This window comes from Lactuca saligna, chromosome 3, assembly GCF_052625555.1.
Source record: "Lactuca saligna cultivar CGN05327 chromosome 3, ASM5262555v1, whole genome shotgun sequence".
Lineage (NCBI taxonomy): Eukaryota > Viridiplantae > Streptophyta > Magnoliopsida > Asterales > Asteraceae > Lactuca > Lactuca saligna.
Window position 1 is genome coordinate 197497832 of NC_136419.1, and position 18351 is coordinate 197516182.

General features: G+C 38.6%; 2 long non-coding RNA genes across 2 annotated transcripts; both read left to right on the forward strand.

Moving 5' to 3' along the window:
- The first annotated feature begins 490 nt into the window (after nt 1-490).
- Nucleotides 491-818, forward strand: LOC145034102 (uncharacterized). Its single transcript, XR_013677893.1, has 3 exons — nt 491-571; nt 648-713; nt 783-818. It is a non-coding gene; the product is annotated as an uncharacterized LOC145034102 (long non-coding RNA).
- Nucleotides 819-8786: 7968 nt separating this feature from the next.
- LOC145034103 (uncharacterized) lies at nt 8787-9114 on the forward strand. Its single transcript, XR_013677894.1, has 3 exons — nt 8787-8867; nt 8944-9009; nt 9079-9114. It is a non-coding gene; the product is annotated as an uncharacterized LOC145034103 (long non-coding RNA).
- Nucleotides 9115-18351: the final 9237 nt, after the last annotated feature.

An 18351-nucleotide genomic window follows, 5' to 3' on the forward strand; every position in this document is an offset into this window, starting at 1 on the left:
GTATTTTAATTGCATGATATATTTTTTTTATTCAGGAAATGGTTAGATTGATGAAAGAAAAACGTTTTCCTGCTGCTTTCAAGTGTTACTATAATTTCCACAAAATTAATTCGATATCTAGTGATAATCTTCATTATAAAATGGTGATCCATGTGCATAGTGATTCAACCTTCAGGAGATACCAAAAAGAGATGAGATTCAAGCCGGATTTATGGCCACTATATCGAGGTTTTTTTTGTTGAAATTAATCTGTTCAAGGCAAGTAAAGAGAAATCCGCAGAGATTTCCAAAAATAACCCCGGCATTGGAAAAAATTACAAAGATGGCAATGAAACATCTATAAAAAACAGTTTAGCAGATGACGATGCAAATCTAATGGTCAAGCTGAAATTTTCTTACATATAAGTTATTATATATATTATCCCCTAGTTATGTGGTCGAAATTACTTTTATACCCTTCTGACATAATTCAGTTATGACTTATGACACAGCTGCGAACTTTCTTGATTCGCAACGGGTTGTCGATTCTTTTCAAAGAAGGTCCAATTGCCTATAAAACCTACTACCTCAGGTAACCATCACACATAAGGGCATTTATGTCATTTTGATATCATTGTGTCATAATCAGACCAAATTGCATGATGTAGGCAAATGAAGATATGGAATACATCACCAGGAAAGCAGAGACAACTCAGTAAGATGTTGGATGAATGGTAATGAAGGAAGAAGGATTTAGTATTTTTTTAATAAGAAAAGAATTTATAAATTATATAAATTTTTAGGGCAGTGTACATAAGAAGGAAATACGGGAACAAACATTTGTCATCATCAATCTACTTGAGTGAAGTTGAGCCTTTTCTTGAACAATATGCCTCTAATGAAGAAGTATGGAGCCAGGTAACTTTTTCTCTTCTTTCCTTCATCTGCTGTACCAATTGTTCCAGATTCCGAACATTCTTATTTTATTATTTATTGTTTATTATTTTTTTTATAAATGGATATAAATTTGATTGGTTGTTATTTAAATTTTTTGTAGGAAGTGAATCAAATCCATTTTCTCTTGATGCATTAGCAGTTTTCATATATCGTGTAGTCAACCAAGTCAATCACCCTGTAGTTAAAGTGTTCTACAACAATACTTTTCTGGGTGCCTTAAGGATGCTACTAAAGCCATTGGAGGTAATATATATATATATATATATATATATATATATATATATATATATATAAGAAAACTAGTGATAAGAAAACTAATATTATAACCCTGAAAAATAAAAATAAATTTGAAGAATTTCAGTAAGCACCTGTGGTAATTAGCGAAAAGAAAACTAGCTAACGATTAGAAAACTAATATTTTATCCCAGAAAAATAAAAATAAATAGAGATATAAGGTCATAATTAGATCCTATTTAAAGATATGTGAGTATGTGTAAGTATGTGCAAGTGTTTGTGTATATTTTTGGACTGATTATTCTATTAGTATAGGTTTTGTCTATTTACTTTAGGCATATTTCATCCCTTCTATCTTATGCATCAAGGCTAAACCAAGGTATTGATTAAAATACCCCCGGTATGTTAATTTTTTTTTTCTGTATTACCAATAAACGCTAATTTTTTTATAATAGTGTTAACTCATCATTTAAAGTGTTTGTATGGAAATTATCTTATGGTGTGTCCAATTTTTATTACCAATAAATGATAATTTTTTGTAATAGTGTTAACTCATCATGTTTATATGAATCTAAAGGTTGCATGATTCAAATTTGCAGATCTTGGGGTGGCATATCCATCTTACAATACAAAACAAAACCACAATAGAGGTTAGAATAATGTTTTAGTGTGTAAATGCATGTAGATCAATGTTGTGTTAGATTACATGATATCTTTGTTGTTGTAACCTGTTTACACTAAAAAATGTCAATGGCTAACTTTTTGGGATTTTTCAGGTAAAATTGTGCAGAAGCATTTCTTATGCTGTAGTTGCTGCTCATGCAGATCAGACTAGCAGGAGGAAATTAGCACCTTTCCAGGTTCCTTTGTTACTAGGCATTGGGGAAGAAGATACAGCCCCGACTAAGGCAACTGAAAGTGGCGATACTGATCTTGTTTATCTTGTTCTCTTTCATATATGGCAGAAGGTATTTATTGTTTTCTTATTTGATTAATTATATAATAATGGTAAAATTAAGTTCTCAAATTATTGGCTTGTATAGAGACTAGCATTGGAATTATTTGGAATGATACAAGCTAGACCTATTGCGCACGATCTATTCATACGAGACTCAAGATATCATATTTTGGCATGGCTAAAAGCTTTGGAGGAAACGAGACTCAAGAAAAAGTAAACGCACAGAGAGTTGTTGGCACATAGTAAGCTAGATGATGCAATTGTATATAAATGAGTTCATTTTTTATAACATTTACTCACCTTTGGAATAATTATTTGTATTTGACATATTAGAGAAATGCATTATCTTTGTTATTTATGGTATTTTATTTTGTATTATGAGATTTTTAATGTATTATTTAATTTGAAAATTAGTAAATCTATAAAAAATATTTTTTTTAAACATTTAAAATTATGATACGCAAAAATGTGTGTCATCTTCATTTATGACATGGCCTTTCTTGACAGGGGCTTTCTTGATACGCATTGCGTGTCATTAACACGCGCGTCGTAAGGTTACGACACGCGAATGCGTGTCGTCTTCCTTTATGACAGGGCCTTCCTTGATACGCATTGTGTGTCGTATACGCACGTCGTAAATGCGCGTCGTAAATGAGCATCGTAAATGCGCGTCGTCTCTCTTTATGACAGGGCCTTCCTTGACGCGCATTTGCGCGTCGTCTGAGCCTTTTACGACGCGCAATGAGCGTCGTAAAAGGCTGTTTTTCTAGTAGTGATTTGAGAGCAAATATCACCTCTCCTAACTCTAGATTTTGTGTAAAATATCTCATGTCATGCGGATTTAGTTGTCGCGATGCATAGGCTATCACTTGTCCTCTATGCATAAGGACTGCTCCCAATCCGGTGATCTATGCATCACATAACACCACAATATCCTCAACTCCCTCAGGGAGTGTCAAAACTGGCGCCTCGTAGAGTCGCTATCGCGGAGTCTCAAATGTAGTCTACTTCTCAGGGCCCTAGTGGAAATCCACCCCTTTCCTCTTCAGACGAGTGAGCGGTACTACAATCTTGGAGAAATTTTGTATAAGTCTACGATAGTACCCTGCCAATCCCTAGAAGCTCCTGATATCCGAGGGAGATTTCGGAACCTCCCACTGCATAACCGCCTCGATCTTGGCTGGGTCGACCAAAATCCCCTCCTGGGTAACGAGATGTCTAAGGAACTAAATCTCTCACAACCAAAACTCACTTTTCAAGAACATGACATAAAGCCACTCTCACCTCAAAGCACCCAATAGCTCACAAAGATGCTTCTCATGTTGCTCCATACTCTTGGAATACACCAAGATGCCATTTATAAACACAATTACCGAGCGATTGAGCATCAGTCCTCATATCCGATTCATCAGGTCCATAAACACTATCGGCGCGTTGGTTAGCCTAAATGGCATCACCACGAACTTGTAATGTCCATAATGAGTCCGGAACACGGTTTTCTCCATGTCCTCCTCCCTAAAACTGAGTTGATGGTATCTAGACCTCAGGTCTATCTTGGAGAACCAAGATGCTCCATGTAACTGATAGAAAATATCATTTATCCTCGGGAGTAGATAACGGTTCTTCACCGGTAACATGTTCAACTCTCGGTAGTCAATGCACATCCGGTGTGAACCATCCTTATTCCTGACGAAGAGAATCGGCGTTCCCCACAGAAATCTGCACGGACAGATAAACTGCTTTCCCAACAGTTCCTGTAACTAAGATGACAACTCCTACATCTCAAGTGGTGCAAATCGGTATGATGCCTTTGCGATGGGGGCCGCACCTGGAACAAGGTCGATCCTGAACTCGACCTGCCTTTCAGGAGGCACTCCATGTATCTTCTCCAGAAACACGCCAGCAAAATCTCTAACCACTATAACCTCAGAAACCGAAACTTGATCCCTAAATTGGGTATCCATCACATACGCTAAATAACCTTCACACCCGTGCTGAATATACTATTGAGCCCTGGAGGCTGAGCAAAACCCTGAACGCAATCTGGTTCCCTCACCGTAGATAACCAGTTCGAACTACCACCTGTTGACCCTTGCAGTCAATCATGGCACCGAAACGACTCACCAGTCCATACCCACGATCACACATACATCCCCCATGGGAATCGAAATCAAGTCAATCGGGAAGGATACCCCGAAGATCTCCAGAACACAACCCTGGTAGATTGAAGAAGTAGAAATCTCGTGTTCGTCGATGATGGAGACATGCAATGGATCCTCTAGCTCTGCTAAGGGTAAATTGAACTCTCTACTAAATCATCGAGAGATAAATGACTGACTCGCTCCAGAGTCGAATAATATCAACACAAGTAAGCATTTCACTAAGAATGTACCTAACATAGGTACAAACATGTAATCACAAAATAAATATAATCAATAAGACAAGGATACAAACATACTAGCTACCACATCTGGTGTTGTCCTGGCCTCCTCGGCTACTTTACCTTGACTCTCGTCAGTAATCCTCAGTGTAGTTGGCGCTGGAGCCTGCGTTGGCTGGGCAGCGAGCAATGGACAGTTAGTCTTCACGTGACCAACATGATCGTAGTGGTTACATATCCTCATAACCTAAATCGCGGCTGTCTGGTGGCAATACCTTGCAAAGTTCCCCTTCTTGCCTCACTTACAAAACCTAATACCAGATCTACTAACTCCAAGATGAGCCTTCCCACACTTCCCACAAGTGCGGCTGCGCTGGCCCCCAGACCTAGAATCAGCGGTCTTGGGCCGCTTTGGCCCAAGCAACGACTGTGTCGCGGCTTGTCTCTGCTCCCACAACTGTAACTCAATCTCAAGCTCACGCTGCCTAGCGGCATCCTGTAACTCCAATAGCATATTACAATGCTAGGTGGCAACAAACTGTCGGATGTCGGTCTTGAGCATGCTCAGATAACATGTCATCTGGGCCTACTTGGAAGCAAACTCCGGGAAAAACATCTCCCTCTCAGTGAAAATACAGGTGATCTTCATCATTCCCTCTGTAACCTGTCTCAAATCCAAAAACTCTTGTGCCAACCACTCGCGCTCAACCCATGGAATGCAGCAAGCGCGGAAGATCTCCTTGAACTGATCCCAAGAAACCGTAACTCTCTGATCATCAGTACACGATAATATCATCAATCTCCACTAGTCCTTTTCTCCGGACCTCAACATGTTTAGAGCACACCTGACCTTCTGGTCAGTATGGCATGAGCATGTGAAAAATCATCCCTCAACATCAGATAGCCACCTCATAGCTATGACCGGGTCCTGAATCCTATCAATAGTTAGGGACTTCGTGTTATTGAAGTCCTAATACTCAAAAGTCCGACTGGTCCCACCACCAGCGGCTGCTACTGCTGTGGAGGGTGTAGCGGCAGTCGTCTTAGCAATGGCTGCATAACACTCATAAGAGTACTCGACCATAGCTGTCTTGATAGACCCAAACATCTCCGGAAACTGTGCCCAGAACAGTGTAGCAACCTCATCATGTAGGATCTCCCGAATCCTGGCGTCCAACTCATCTGGTCTCATCTGACCAATGGTCTCGGGCACTGCTAGTCCACCCTGACTGCCAGCTCTTGATCCTGACCCAGATCTAGTCACAAATCACCTCGTAACCACCATGCCGAAAATATATACTAGAAAGATATCAGACATCCCATGTAATAATGGGGAACCAACTCCCAACCAAAATCCTAGGGGTTGTGAGTTCCTCACTATGCATATGGGGTCCTATGCTCTCAGTAGTACGGGACCATAGTACCTTCCACACCTACCCATATTAGCATCAAGTGTCATGACAACGCCTTAACAATATACATATGTATAGGCAAGCGCTCAATCCTCGCTATTATAGGAAGGCTAAATATCTCATAATTGGTTGACTAGCCCCACACAACTCATCCATGAAACTTCCACCAACCCTATAGCACTAGTGTATACTAGTCATACATAACACTGGACCCTATAGACTTTCGAATATCTGATCCTACCCTAAGCCCTTAATCAAACAAGAACATGAAATAAGGCTAAACAAAACATTCTTAGGCTATAAGATCTTAATTATGTACAACTAAGATGCATACACTGAGCAACTATAGTAATGATGTCAATTCCATATAAGGAAAACCCTAGGCTATCAGGCATCATACAATCAGGCAATTCTATCATGCAATTTCCGAAGATCCCTAGCTTGTCACTAGCCTTGAGGTTAAGAGGTTTTCTGAGGACGGATTCGGAGGGATGCATAAAATGAGCATTGTTCGGAAAAAGCAGGCGAATGTTTATGAGGATTGTGAGTATTTGGAGTATGGGGGTTATTAGGAAAATTTTAGACACAAATGCATGCGTTGCGGTCTTGTCATAATGGCTGGGTTTGATTGAGATTGTCTTATGTAATATTAGTGTACTAAAATTCAGTTTTGCTTGGGGGCAAGCAAAAGTCAAGTGTGGGGTATTTTGATATGGGCATATTTAGTTATAAAATTCATGCATTATCTTAATACTTTATGTTGATTTTGTATCATTTAATGAACAAAAGGTGCTTAATTAGATTAAATATTTCATTTTCAGCAACAAATACATGCTCGAAAGGAAAATGAAGCGGAACTAGCGATTGGACGCTTGGATCATGGATTTTGAAGAAAGAAGGATGTTGCTGGACAGCTTGACCCATCGTCAGTGTTTTGGCCATATCTCATGAACCGTAACTCCGATTGACGAGATTCAAAATGTTCTGAAAACTAGACACAATTTCAGATGACTTTCATATTTTGAGAAAATGCTGATTCCCAACGTACTCGGTGAGTAGGGTCGATTACTCGCTGAGTTGGTCTGAAGTTTCGCGATTCTGGACGCACTAACTTGCCGCACACGGGTTTTAAGTGATGGACTCGCCGAGTAGGTCAATGGACTCGCCGAGTAGCCCCTATTTTGTGAAAATCTATATAAAGGGACTTTCAGATCGATACCCTAGGATAGAGATGAACCCTTGGAGGCCAATTGTCGACTAAAGGTGTTGCTGGAGCGTGGGAAGCAAGGGAATCAACCCTACATTCAATTTTAAGGAGAATCAAGTCAAAATCAAGTTTACTCTCACCTACTCTCTTGTTTGAACTATGTTTTTACCAATTGATTTTGTTTTTGTGCTTGTTTCTGCTGTAATCATGAGCTAAAAACTCATAACTTCTGTTTAGGTAGATGAATTTGTGAACATGGATTGATTATTTGATTACAATTAATTTTAATTGGTGATTATGTTTTATTAAGCTTGTTAAAGAACCTTATGTGTTAACAATAACTATTCTTCTGTTAATAAATCAGTAATTAAGTTGTATAAACATCTCTTAGTTGCTAATTTCATATGATTTACGTGACCACATAGTTGTATGTCTAGGAATAACGAATATGAAACTAGAATTAACTTGAAGATAGGTAAGTTAATGTGTGAGCTTGTGTGATACACCATCAACAAGAGGTTAATTGAATCACCAATTTGATTAACTATTACAAGTCTTATTTAACCCGAATCAATAACTAGGAAATCTGTTGATTTAGACAACCGGCCACTGCTTGAGTTAATTTGTTTCCTAAGGATTAGTAATAGCAAACGTGAAACTAATCATCTTAGTCGGTAGCCAGTGAAGAATTAATCCGATACATTGAAATCATCCATGCGAACAAATGAGTCGAACCTAAACAGAAGTCCTCTTTATTATTGAATTTAGTTGATTTTTATTTGCTTAGCTCTTAGTTTCTTAGTTTAAGTTTTAGTTAATTGTTTAAGTTTCTAGTCTTGCAAAACTAGAGAAAACTCTTTCTATTACTTGTTTTATTTAGATAATATTAGCATATATTTTAATTGTTTACCGTTCCCTGTGTTCGATACCCTACTTACCTGAACTAAACTGCTAATCGATAGGTACACTGCCTTTCGTGTGTTTATCTTTGTGTTTAAGTTAGTAGGATTAAAACTAGTTGGTTTTACACACATCATATACCTCCAAGAAGTGCTGATAAATCAGTTGTTTCCAAATTTCTACAAACAAATCCTTCTGATCATACTACCTTTAAATTAAAGGTAATCCAAACTCTTTTATCAAATTTCAGTATAAATAACACAGAAACAGTATTTTAATTGCATGATATATTTTTTTTATTCAGGAAATGGTTAGATTGATGAAAGAAAAACGTTTTCCTGCTGCTTTCAAGTGTTACTATAATTTCCACAAAATTAATTCGATATCTAGTGATAATCTTCATTATAAAATGGTGATCCATGTGCATAGTGATTCAACCTTCAGGAGATACCAAAAAGAGATGAGATTCAAGCCGGATTTATGGCCACTATATCGAGGTTTTTTTTGTTGAAATTAATCTGTTCAAGGCAAGTAAAGAGAAATCCGCAGAGATTTCCAAAAATAACCCCGGCATTGGAAAAAATTACAAAGATGGCAATGAAACATCTATAAAAAACAGTTTAGCAGATGACGATGCAAATCTAATGGTCAAGCTGAAATTTTCTTACATATAAGTTATTATATATATTATCCCCTAGTTATGTGGTCGAAATTACTTTTATACCCTTCTGACATAATTCAGTTATGACTTATGACACAGCTGCGAACTTTCTTGATTCGCAACGGGTTGTCGATTCTTTTCAAAGAAGGTCCAATTGCCTATAAAACCTACTACCTCAGGTAACCATCACACATAAGGGCATTTATGTCATTTTGATATCATTGTGTCATAATCAGACCAAATTGCATGATGTAGGCAAATGAAGATATGGAATACATCACCAGGAAAGCAGAGACAACTCAGTAAGATGTTGGATGAATGGTAATGAAGGAAGAAGGATTTAGTATTTTTTTAATAAGAAAAGAATTTATAAATTATATAAATTTTTAGGGCAGTGTACATAAGAAGGAAATACGGGAACAAACATTTGTCATCATCAATCTACTTGAGTGAAGTTGAGCCTTTTCTTGAACAATATGCCTCTAATGAAGAAGTATGGAGCCAGGTAACTTTTTCTCTTCTTTCCTTCATCTGCTGTACCAATTGTTCCAGATTCCGAACATTCTTATTTTATTATTTATTGTTTATTATTTTTTTTATAAATGGATATAAATTTGATTGGTTGTTATTTAAATTTTTTGTAGGAAGTGAATCAAATCCATTTTCTCTTGATGCATTAGCAGTTTTCATATATCGTGTAGTCAACCAAGTCAATCACCCTGTAGTTAAAGTGTTCTACAACAATACTTTTCTGGGTGCCTTAAGGATGCTACTAAAGCCATTGGAGGTAATATATATATATATATATATATATATATATATATATATATATATATATATATATATATATATATATATAAGAAAACTAGTGATAAGAAAACTAATATTATAACCCTGAAAAATAAAAATAAATTTGAAGAATTTCAGTAAGCACCTGTGGTAATTAGCGAAAAGAAAACTAGCTAACGATTAGAAAACTAATATTTTATCCCAGAAAAATAAAAATAAATAGAGATATAAGGTCATAATTAGATCCTATTTAAAGATATGTGAGTATGTGTAAGTATGTGCAAGTGTTTGTGTATATTTTTGGACTGATTATTCTATTAGTATAGGTTTTGTCTATTTACTTTAGGCATATTTCATCCCTTCTATCTTATGCATCAAGGCTAAACCAAGGTATTGATTAAAATACCCCCGGTATGTTAATTTTTTTTTTTCTGTATTACCAATAAACGCTAATTTTTTTATAATAGTGTTAACTCATCATTTAAAGTGTTTGTATGGAAATTATCTTATGGTGTGTCCAATTTTTATTACCAATAAATGATAATTTTTTGTAATAGTGTTAACTCATCATGTTTATATGAATCTAAAGGTTGCATGATTCAAATTTGCAGATCTTGGGGTGGCATATCCATCTTACAATACAAAACAAAACCACAATAGAGGTTAGAATAATGTTTTAGTGTGTAAATGCATGTAGATCAATGTTGTGTTAGATTACATGATATCTTTGTTGTTGTAACCTGTTTACACTAAAAAATGTCAATGGCTAACTTTTTGGGATTTTTCAGGTAAAATTGTGCAGAAGCATTTCTTATGCTGTAGTTGCTGCTCATGCAGATCAGACTAGTAGGAGGAAATTAGCACCTTTCCAGGTTCCTTTGTTACTAGGCATTGGGGAAGAAGATACAGCCCCGACTAAGGCAACTGAAAGTGGCGATACTGATCTTGTTTATCTTGTTCTCTTTCATATATGGCAGAAGGTATTTATTGTTTTCTTATTTGATTAATTATATAATAATGGTAAAATTAAGTTCTCAAATTATTGGCTTGTATAGAGACTAGCATTGGAATTATTTGGAATGATACAAGCTAGACCTATTGCGCACGATCTATTCATACGAGACTCAAGATATCATATTTTGGCATGGCTAAAAGCTTTGGAGGAAACGAGACTCAAGAAAAAGTAAACGCACAGAGAGTTGTTGGCACATAGTAAGCTAGATGATGCAATTGTATATAAATGAGTTCATTTTTTATAACATTTACTCACCTTTGGAATAATTATTTGTATTTGACATATTAGAGAAATGCATTATCTTTGTTATTTATGGTATTTTATTTTGTATTATGAGATTTTTAATGTATTATTTAATTTGAAAATTAGTAAATCTATAAAAAATATTTTTTTTAAACATTTAAAATTATGATACGCAAAAATGTGTGTCATCTTCATTTATGACATGGCCTTTCTTGACAGGGGCTTTCTTGATACGCATTGCGTGTCATTAACACGCGCGTCGTAAGGTTACGACACGCGAATGCGTGTCATCTTCCTTTATGACAGGGCCTTCCTTGATACGCATTGTGTGTCGTATACGCACGTCGTAAATGCGCGTCGTAAATGAGCATCGTAAATGCGCGTCGTCTCTCTTTATGACAGGGCCTTCCTTGACGCGCATTTGCGCGTCGTCTGAGCCTTTTACGACGCGCAATGAGCGTCGTAAAAGGCTGTTTTTCTAGTAGTGATTTGAGAGCAAATATCACCTCTCCTAACTCTAGATTTTGTGTAAAATATCTCATGTCATGCGGATTTAGTTGTCGCGATGCATAGGCTATCACTTGTCCTCTATGCATAAGGACTGCTCCCAATCCGGTGATCTATGCATCACATAACACCACAATATCCTCAACTCCCTCAGGGAGTGTCAAAACTGGCGCCTCGTAGAGTCGCTATCGCGGAGTCTCAAATGTAGTCTACTTCTCAGGGCCCTAGTGGAAATCCACCCCTTTCCTCTTCAGACGAGTGAGCGGTACTACAATCTTGGAGAAATTTTGTATAAGTCTACGATAGTACCCTGCCAATCCCTAGAAGCTCCTGATATCCGAGGGAGATTTCGGAACCTCCCACTGCATAACCGCCTCGATCTTGGCTGGGTCGACCAAAATCCCCTCCTGGGTAACGAGATGTCTAAGGAACTAAATCTCTCACAACCAAAACTCACTTTTCAAGAACATGACATAAAGCCACTCTCACCTCAAAGCACCCAATAGCTCACAAAGATGCTTCTCATGTTGCTCCATACTCTTGGAATACACCAAGATGCCATTTATAAACACAATTACCGAGCGATTGAGCATCAGTCCTCATATCCGATTCATCAGGTCCATAAACACTATCGGCGCGTTGGTTAGCCTAAATGGCATCACCACGAACTTGTAATGTCCATAATGAGTCCGGAACACGGTTTTCTCCATGTCCTCCTCCCTAAAACTGAGTTGATGGTATCTAGACCTCAGGTCTATCTTGGAGAACCAAGATGCTCCATGTAACTGATAGAAAATATCATTTATCCTCGGGAGTAGATAACGGTTCTTCACCGGTAACATGTTCAACTCTCGGTAGTCAATGCACATCCGGTGTGAACCATCCTTATTCCTGACGAAGAGAATCGGCGTTCCCCACAGAAATCTGCACGGACAGATAAACTGCTTTCCCAACAGTTCCTGTAACTAAGATGACAACTCCTACATCTCAAGTGGTGCAAATCGGTATGATGCCTTTGCGATGGGGGCCGCACCTGGAACAAGGTCGATCCTGAACTCGACCTGCCTTTCAGGAGGCACTCCATGTATCTTCTCCAGAAACACGCCAGCAAAATCTCTAACCACTATAACCTCAGAAACCGAAACTTGATCCCTAAATTGGGTATCCATCACATACGCTAAATAACCTTCACACCCGTGCTGAATATACTATTGAGCCCTGGAGGCTGAGCAAAACCCTGAACGCAATCTGGTTCCCTCACCGTAGATAACCAGTTCGAACTACCACCTGTTGACCCTTGCAGTCAATCATGGCACCGAAACGACTCACCAGTCCATACCCACGATCACACATACATCCCCCATGGGAATCGAAATCAAGTCAATCGGGAAGGATACCCCGAAGATCTCCAGAACACAACCCTGGTAGATTGAAGAAGTAGAAATCTCGTGTTCGTCGATGATGGAGACATGCAATGGATCCTCTAGCTCTGCTAAGGGTAAATTGAACTCTCTACTAAATCATCGAGAGATAAATGACTGACTCGCTCCAGAGTCGAATAATATCAACACAAGTAAGCATTTCACTAAGAATGTACCTAACATAGGTACAAACATGTAATCACAAAATAAATATAATCAATAAGACAAGGATACAAACATACTAGCTACCACATCTGGTGTTGTCCTGGCCTCCTCGGCTACTTTACCTTGACTCTCGTCAGTAATCCTCAGTGTAGTTGGCGCTGGAGCCTGCGTTGGCTGGGCAGCGAGCAATGGACAGTTAGTCTTCACGTGACCAACATGATCGTAGTGGTTACATATCCTCATAACCTAAATCGCGGCTGTCTGGTGGCAATACCTTGCAAAGTTCCCCTTCTTGCCTCACTTACAAAACCTAATACCAGATCTACTAACTCCAAGATGAGCCTTCCCACACTTCCCACAAGTGCGGCTGCGCTGGCCCCCAGACCTAGAATCAGCGGTCTTGGGCCGCTTTGGCCCAAGCAACGACTGTGTCGCGGCTTGTCTCTGCTCCCACAACTGTAACTCAATCTCAAGCTCACGCTGCCTAGCGGCATCCTGTAACTCCAATAGCATATTACAATGCTAGGTGGCAACAAACTGTCGGATGTCGGTCTTGAGCATGCTCAGATAACATGTCATCTGGGCCTACTTGGAAGCAAACTCCGGGAAAAACATCTCCCTCTCAGTGAAAATACAGGTGATCTTCATCATTCCCTCTGTAACCTGTCTCAAATCCAAAAACTCTTGTGCCAACCACTCGCGCTCAACCCATGGAATGCAGCAAGCGCGGAAGATCTCCTTGAACTGATCCCAAGAAACCGTAACTCTCTGATCATCAGTACACGATAATATCATCAATCTCCACTAGTCCTTTTCTCCGGACCTCAACATGTTTAGAGCACACCTGACCTTCTGGTCAGTATGGCATGAGCATGTGAAAAATCATCCCTCAACATCAGATAGCCACCTCATAGCTATGACCGGGTCCTGAATCCTATCAATAGTTAGGGACTTCGTGTTATTGAAGTCCTAATACTCAAAAGTCCGACTGGTCCCACCACCAGCGGCTGCTACTGCTGTGGAGGGTGTAGCGGCAGTCGTCTTAGCAATGGCTGCATAACACTCATAAGAGTACTCGACCATAGCTGTCTTGATAGACCCAAACATCTCCGGAAACTGTGCCCAGAACAGTGTAGCAACCTCATCATGTAGGATCTCCCGAATCCTGGCGTCCAACTCATCTGGTCTCATCTGACCAATGGTCTCGGGCACTGCTAGTCCACCCTGACTGCCAGCTCTTGATCCTGACCCAGATCTAGTCACAAATCACCTCGTAACCACCATGCCGAAAATATATACTAGAAAGATATCAGACATCCCATGTAATAATGGGGAACCAACTCCCAACCAAAATCCTAGGGGTTGTGAGTTCCTCACTATGCATATGGGGTCCTATGCTCTCAGTAGTACGGGACCATAGTACCTTCCACACCTACCCATATTAGCATCAAGTGTCATGACAACGCCTTAACAATATACATATGCATAGGCAAGCGCTCAATCCTCGCTATTATAGGAAGGCTAAATATCTCATAATTGGTTGACTAGCCCCACACAACTCATCCATGAAACTTCCACCAACCCTATAGCACTAGTGTATACTAGTCATACATAACACTGGACCCTATAGACTTTCGAATATCTGATCCTACCCTAAGCCCTTAATCAAACAAGAACATGAAATAAGGCTAAACAAAACATTCTTAGGCTATAAGATCTTAATTATGTACAACTAAGATGCATACACTGAGCAACTATAGTAATGATGTCAATTCCATATAAGGAAAACCCTAGGCTATCAGGCATCATACAATCAGGCAATTCTATCATGCAATTTCCGAAGATCCCTAGCTTGTCACTAGCCTGTTGTTGTAACATATCACAATATCAAATATGGGTATGGTATTTTGGGGTCTAGTTACTGGCTCCATCTGATCGTACACTCTACATCCTCCTTTATTATGCTGAAAACCATTTGAAAATCATTTTGAAAATCCTTTCCTTAGTTTGAGACTGTATTCACATGAGTGTTCCTCTAATTAACTCAAACTAAGGCTCAGATACCAACTTATAACATCCACAAAATTCAAGAAAATGTAAAAAAATTTCAAACATCCAAAATAGTTTCATATCAGAGTATCCTAGAAATGAAAATTATAAAATGTGAAGAGGAGCACAATCAAGCCTTCGCCTTCCCGTGATCATCCGTAGTAGCTAAAACAAAATCCAAAACTGTAAGCCCGAAGCTTAGTGAATTCCCCAAAAATACCAACGACATACAAACCATAACCATATCATAACAAACAGACAACATGCATATAGAGTCTATAGTCCGCCCGCCCGGGACTACAGCCTCGCTGCACCGTTCTCTGGGCCTTCAGCCTGACTGATACGCCCTTATAGGTTTGCAGTCTATCCGGACCACCCTGGGTCTATTGGCCTACAACACGAAGCAGGACCGCTCAACCCACCCGTAATCATACAATCAACACATAAATATCATACGCTAGCTAGCATGCACAAAAAGTCAAATTGATCTAACAGAACACTAATCACAACATCATCCTATATACCAGGATATCAACCAAACTGGTCACTAATATAGCATCATCCTATATATCAGGATACTGACCTAACAGATCACTAACATACCATCATGCGATAACTAGGATAAAAATCCAAAAGGGCCAGCATTAGTGCCTTCAAACCCTATTAGTATACTAAGAACAACTCACCTCACAAGTAGTATTGAACAGAGAAAGTCGAATCACAACACAAAAGTCCAAGCTCAACTTCCTATAATCACCATATAACTGATTCCACTAAAATCCACAATTACCAAAATAGCATTGAATACAAACTTGGTCAAAGTCAAAGTCAACAATCAAGGTCACCAGGCTATGTTGACCCAACTCGTCGAGTTCATCTACTGACTCGTCGAGTTCCTTCAGAACTCAAAAACTGAAAACTCAAGTAAACTCGTCGAGTTACCTAAGTAACTCGTCAAGTTCTTCAGAGTCTAGAAGACCAGGAAAACCCTAATCAGGTCGCCGAGTCATCTCACCCACTCGCTGAATTCACTAAGAATCTAGAAGGAGAGTAAATGCCATCCAACTCGTCGAGTTGGCTATGCAACTCATCGCGTTTCTTTAGCACTTTTCTCATTCAGACGCTGTTAAGCAAAACCAAGGCTCCAAACTACAGATCTAGCCTCCTAGGGTGTAGTTACCACATAACATTGCCAACTTTACGTGGATGTAAGGCCTCAATGGGATTAAAACACTAGAACCAAGCCTAGTAAGAGGTTAGGGCATGGAGAAATGCCAAAACCTGCTTAAAGTTGTGAACTTTACGTTCATGAAGGCGTAGAGGAGTCCAGATCTGAACTCCTCACTTCAAAACTTGCTTAATACCAGAACTGCCTCAAGAATAAGCTAGAAATGATCCTAAATTCTTGAGTGGAGAGATCAAACAAGAAATGATCAAGGTAATTACATTTTACCTCCAAATGATGCCAAAACAAAGTAGATGTTGGATCTATAAGCTCCTTCTTGTTCCAAGCTTCTCAATCTTCAAGTATCTTCAAGAAATGCACCAAAAACACATTCTTTAGCCTTACACACACTTAAAATAGGAGGTTAGGTCGATTAGAGTTTGTTTATGGAGATAAAGGTGTTAAGGCAGGCTGGAAAAAAAGACTTAAGTTCTTTTAAATAGGGTGAAAACGCTAAAAATTAGGGTTTCCATGCACAGCTTCAACTCGTTGAATAGGTCCTAAACTTCACGTGGCCTGATCCATTTCTACACAACGAGTTAGGGCAGCCAAGTCGTCGAATAAGTCCAAAAATATGAATATAAAAGCTTCAAATTTATACATGGGAGTCGGGATATTGCACGTCAGTTCATAAGTCTGAGCTTCTAAATGATGTGATCTAACTTCTTTGATTCATCGTGACTGATCTGCATACCACTCGTCTTTGTTACCAGAATGTATTGACTTAATAACCAACTTTTCTATCAGCTCTCGGATTTTAGTTTGGGTCATGTTGCTTAAAGATCCACTGCTAGAAGCATATACCAACCTTCTCTCCATTGGTGTTCATCCTTCATAAAAGAACTAGTATAGCTAGTAATCGCTGATTCCATGTTGTGGGAAGCGAACAAGTAACTTTTTGAAGAGTTTGCAATACGTGTGTAAGGCTTCTCGTTTTCCTTATTTGATAGCAAGGATCTATCTCCAAAGGTTTGAGACTTGCGCTTCTGGAAAATATTTTTCCAGAAAAAACTTCGAAATCTCATTCCATGTGGTGATGGAGTTAGATGGAAGATCATATAACCACTATTTTCCTTAGTCTTGAAGTGAAAAAGGGAATCCCCTCTGTTTATCTAATCTTCAATAAAGACATGTGGTTTCATTCCAGAACAAACTACATTAAATTCCTTGAGGAATTTTTGTGGGTCTTCGTTTTCGAGGCTCTAAAAGTAGGAAGGAGGTGTATCAGTCGAAATTTCAGCTCAAAGTTCTAGGCTTCAAGAAAGGTGATGTAGAGAGGTTGCTGAGTACGCTCTTAGGTGGCCCATTATCTGAGGGTTTTCTCTTTTCCCTCTCTATCACACATGGACTGGTTTTGGAGAGTTGGGTTCAAAAGGTTTGGGTGGTTCTGATTTTTTTCAAATGGCGTTGGCAAGTAGATTTCATATGGACTGTGAGAATGTGAGGATGGGGGTGCTTTCGGTAATGATTAGATGGTGATTTCTGGTTCATTCCACAAAGGACTTCCTTGTGGTGTGGTGATTTCTAGTGGTAAGGATGATGATCAAATTGAGGAGCCCGTTTGTTTCTTCATAAGTGTTTTCTGCTTCTTCGTCTTCCTCGTGGCTTTCTCAATTTCGAGATTGGATATCAGAGATGTACCTATATGAAAAAATCAAGGCATTCAAACAATAAGCAGTACCGTTCCCTGAACGGCGCCAATTTGTCAACACATTGCTGCAAGTGTCTTTAGCAAATAAAATTCCGCTGCTTGGTTGCACTATTGTGTAGAGAAGGGAAGCAAGTTCAAATCCTTAGGGAGACATCCTAATAGTTAATTCCTCTTTACATTAGGCACATTTAAGTCATATAACATAAAATAATGAAAAGATGATGGGTAGTATTTAAATTATTAAGTGAAATGGAAATGAAAATAATAAAGTAAATTCAATAATAAAAAGTGAATTCAGTTCTATTGTGACTTTCCTAATCATGTAATCAACATTGACCTGGTTATTTAAAATAAGTTCTATCTAAGCTAGTGCTAAGAATAACTAATCAGCTCTAGTATATTCTTTGTTACCCAATTAAGTAACCAAAACAAGCTCTTTAGTTAATCCAAACTTTTTGCTAACTTAATTAAACATGCTCTTAATCAAATCATAAAAGCAACATTATGATTTGTGTAAAATTGCCAACAATAGTCAATACTTTTCATAAGATCAGAAATGTAAAAATATGAAATTTCAATTTATATGAAAGTTAAATCC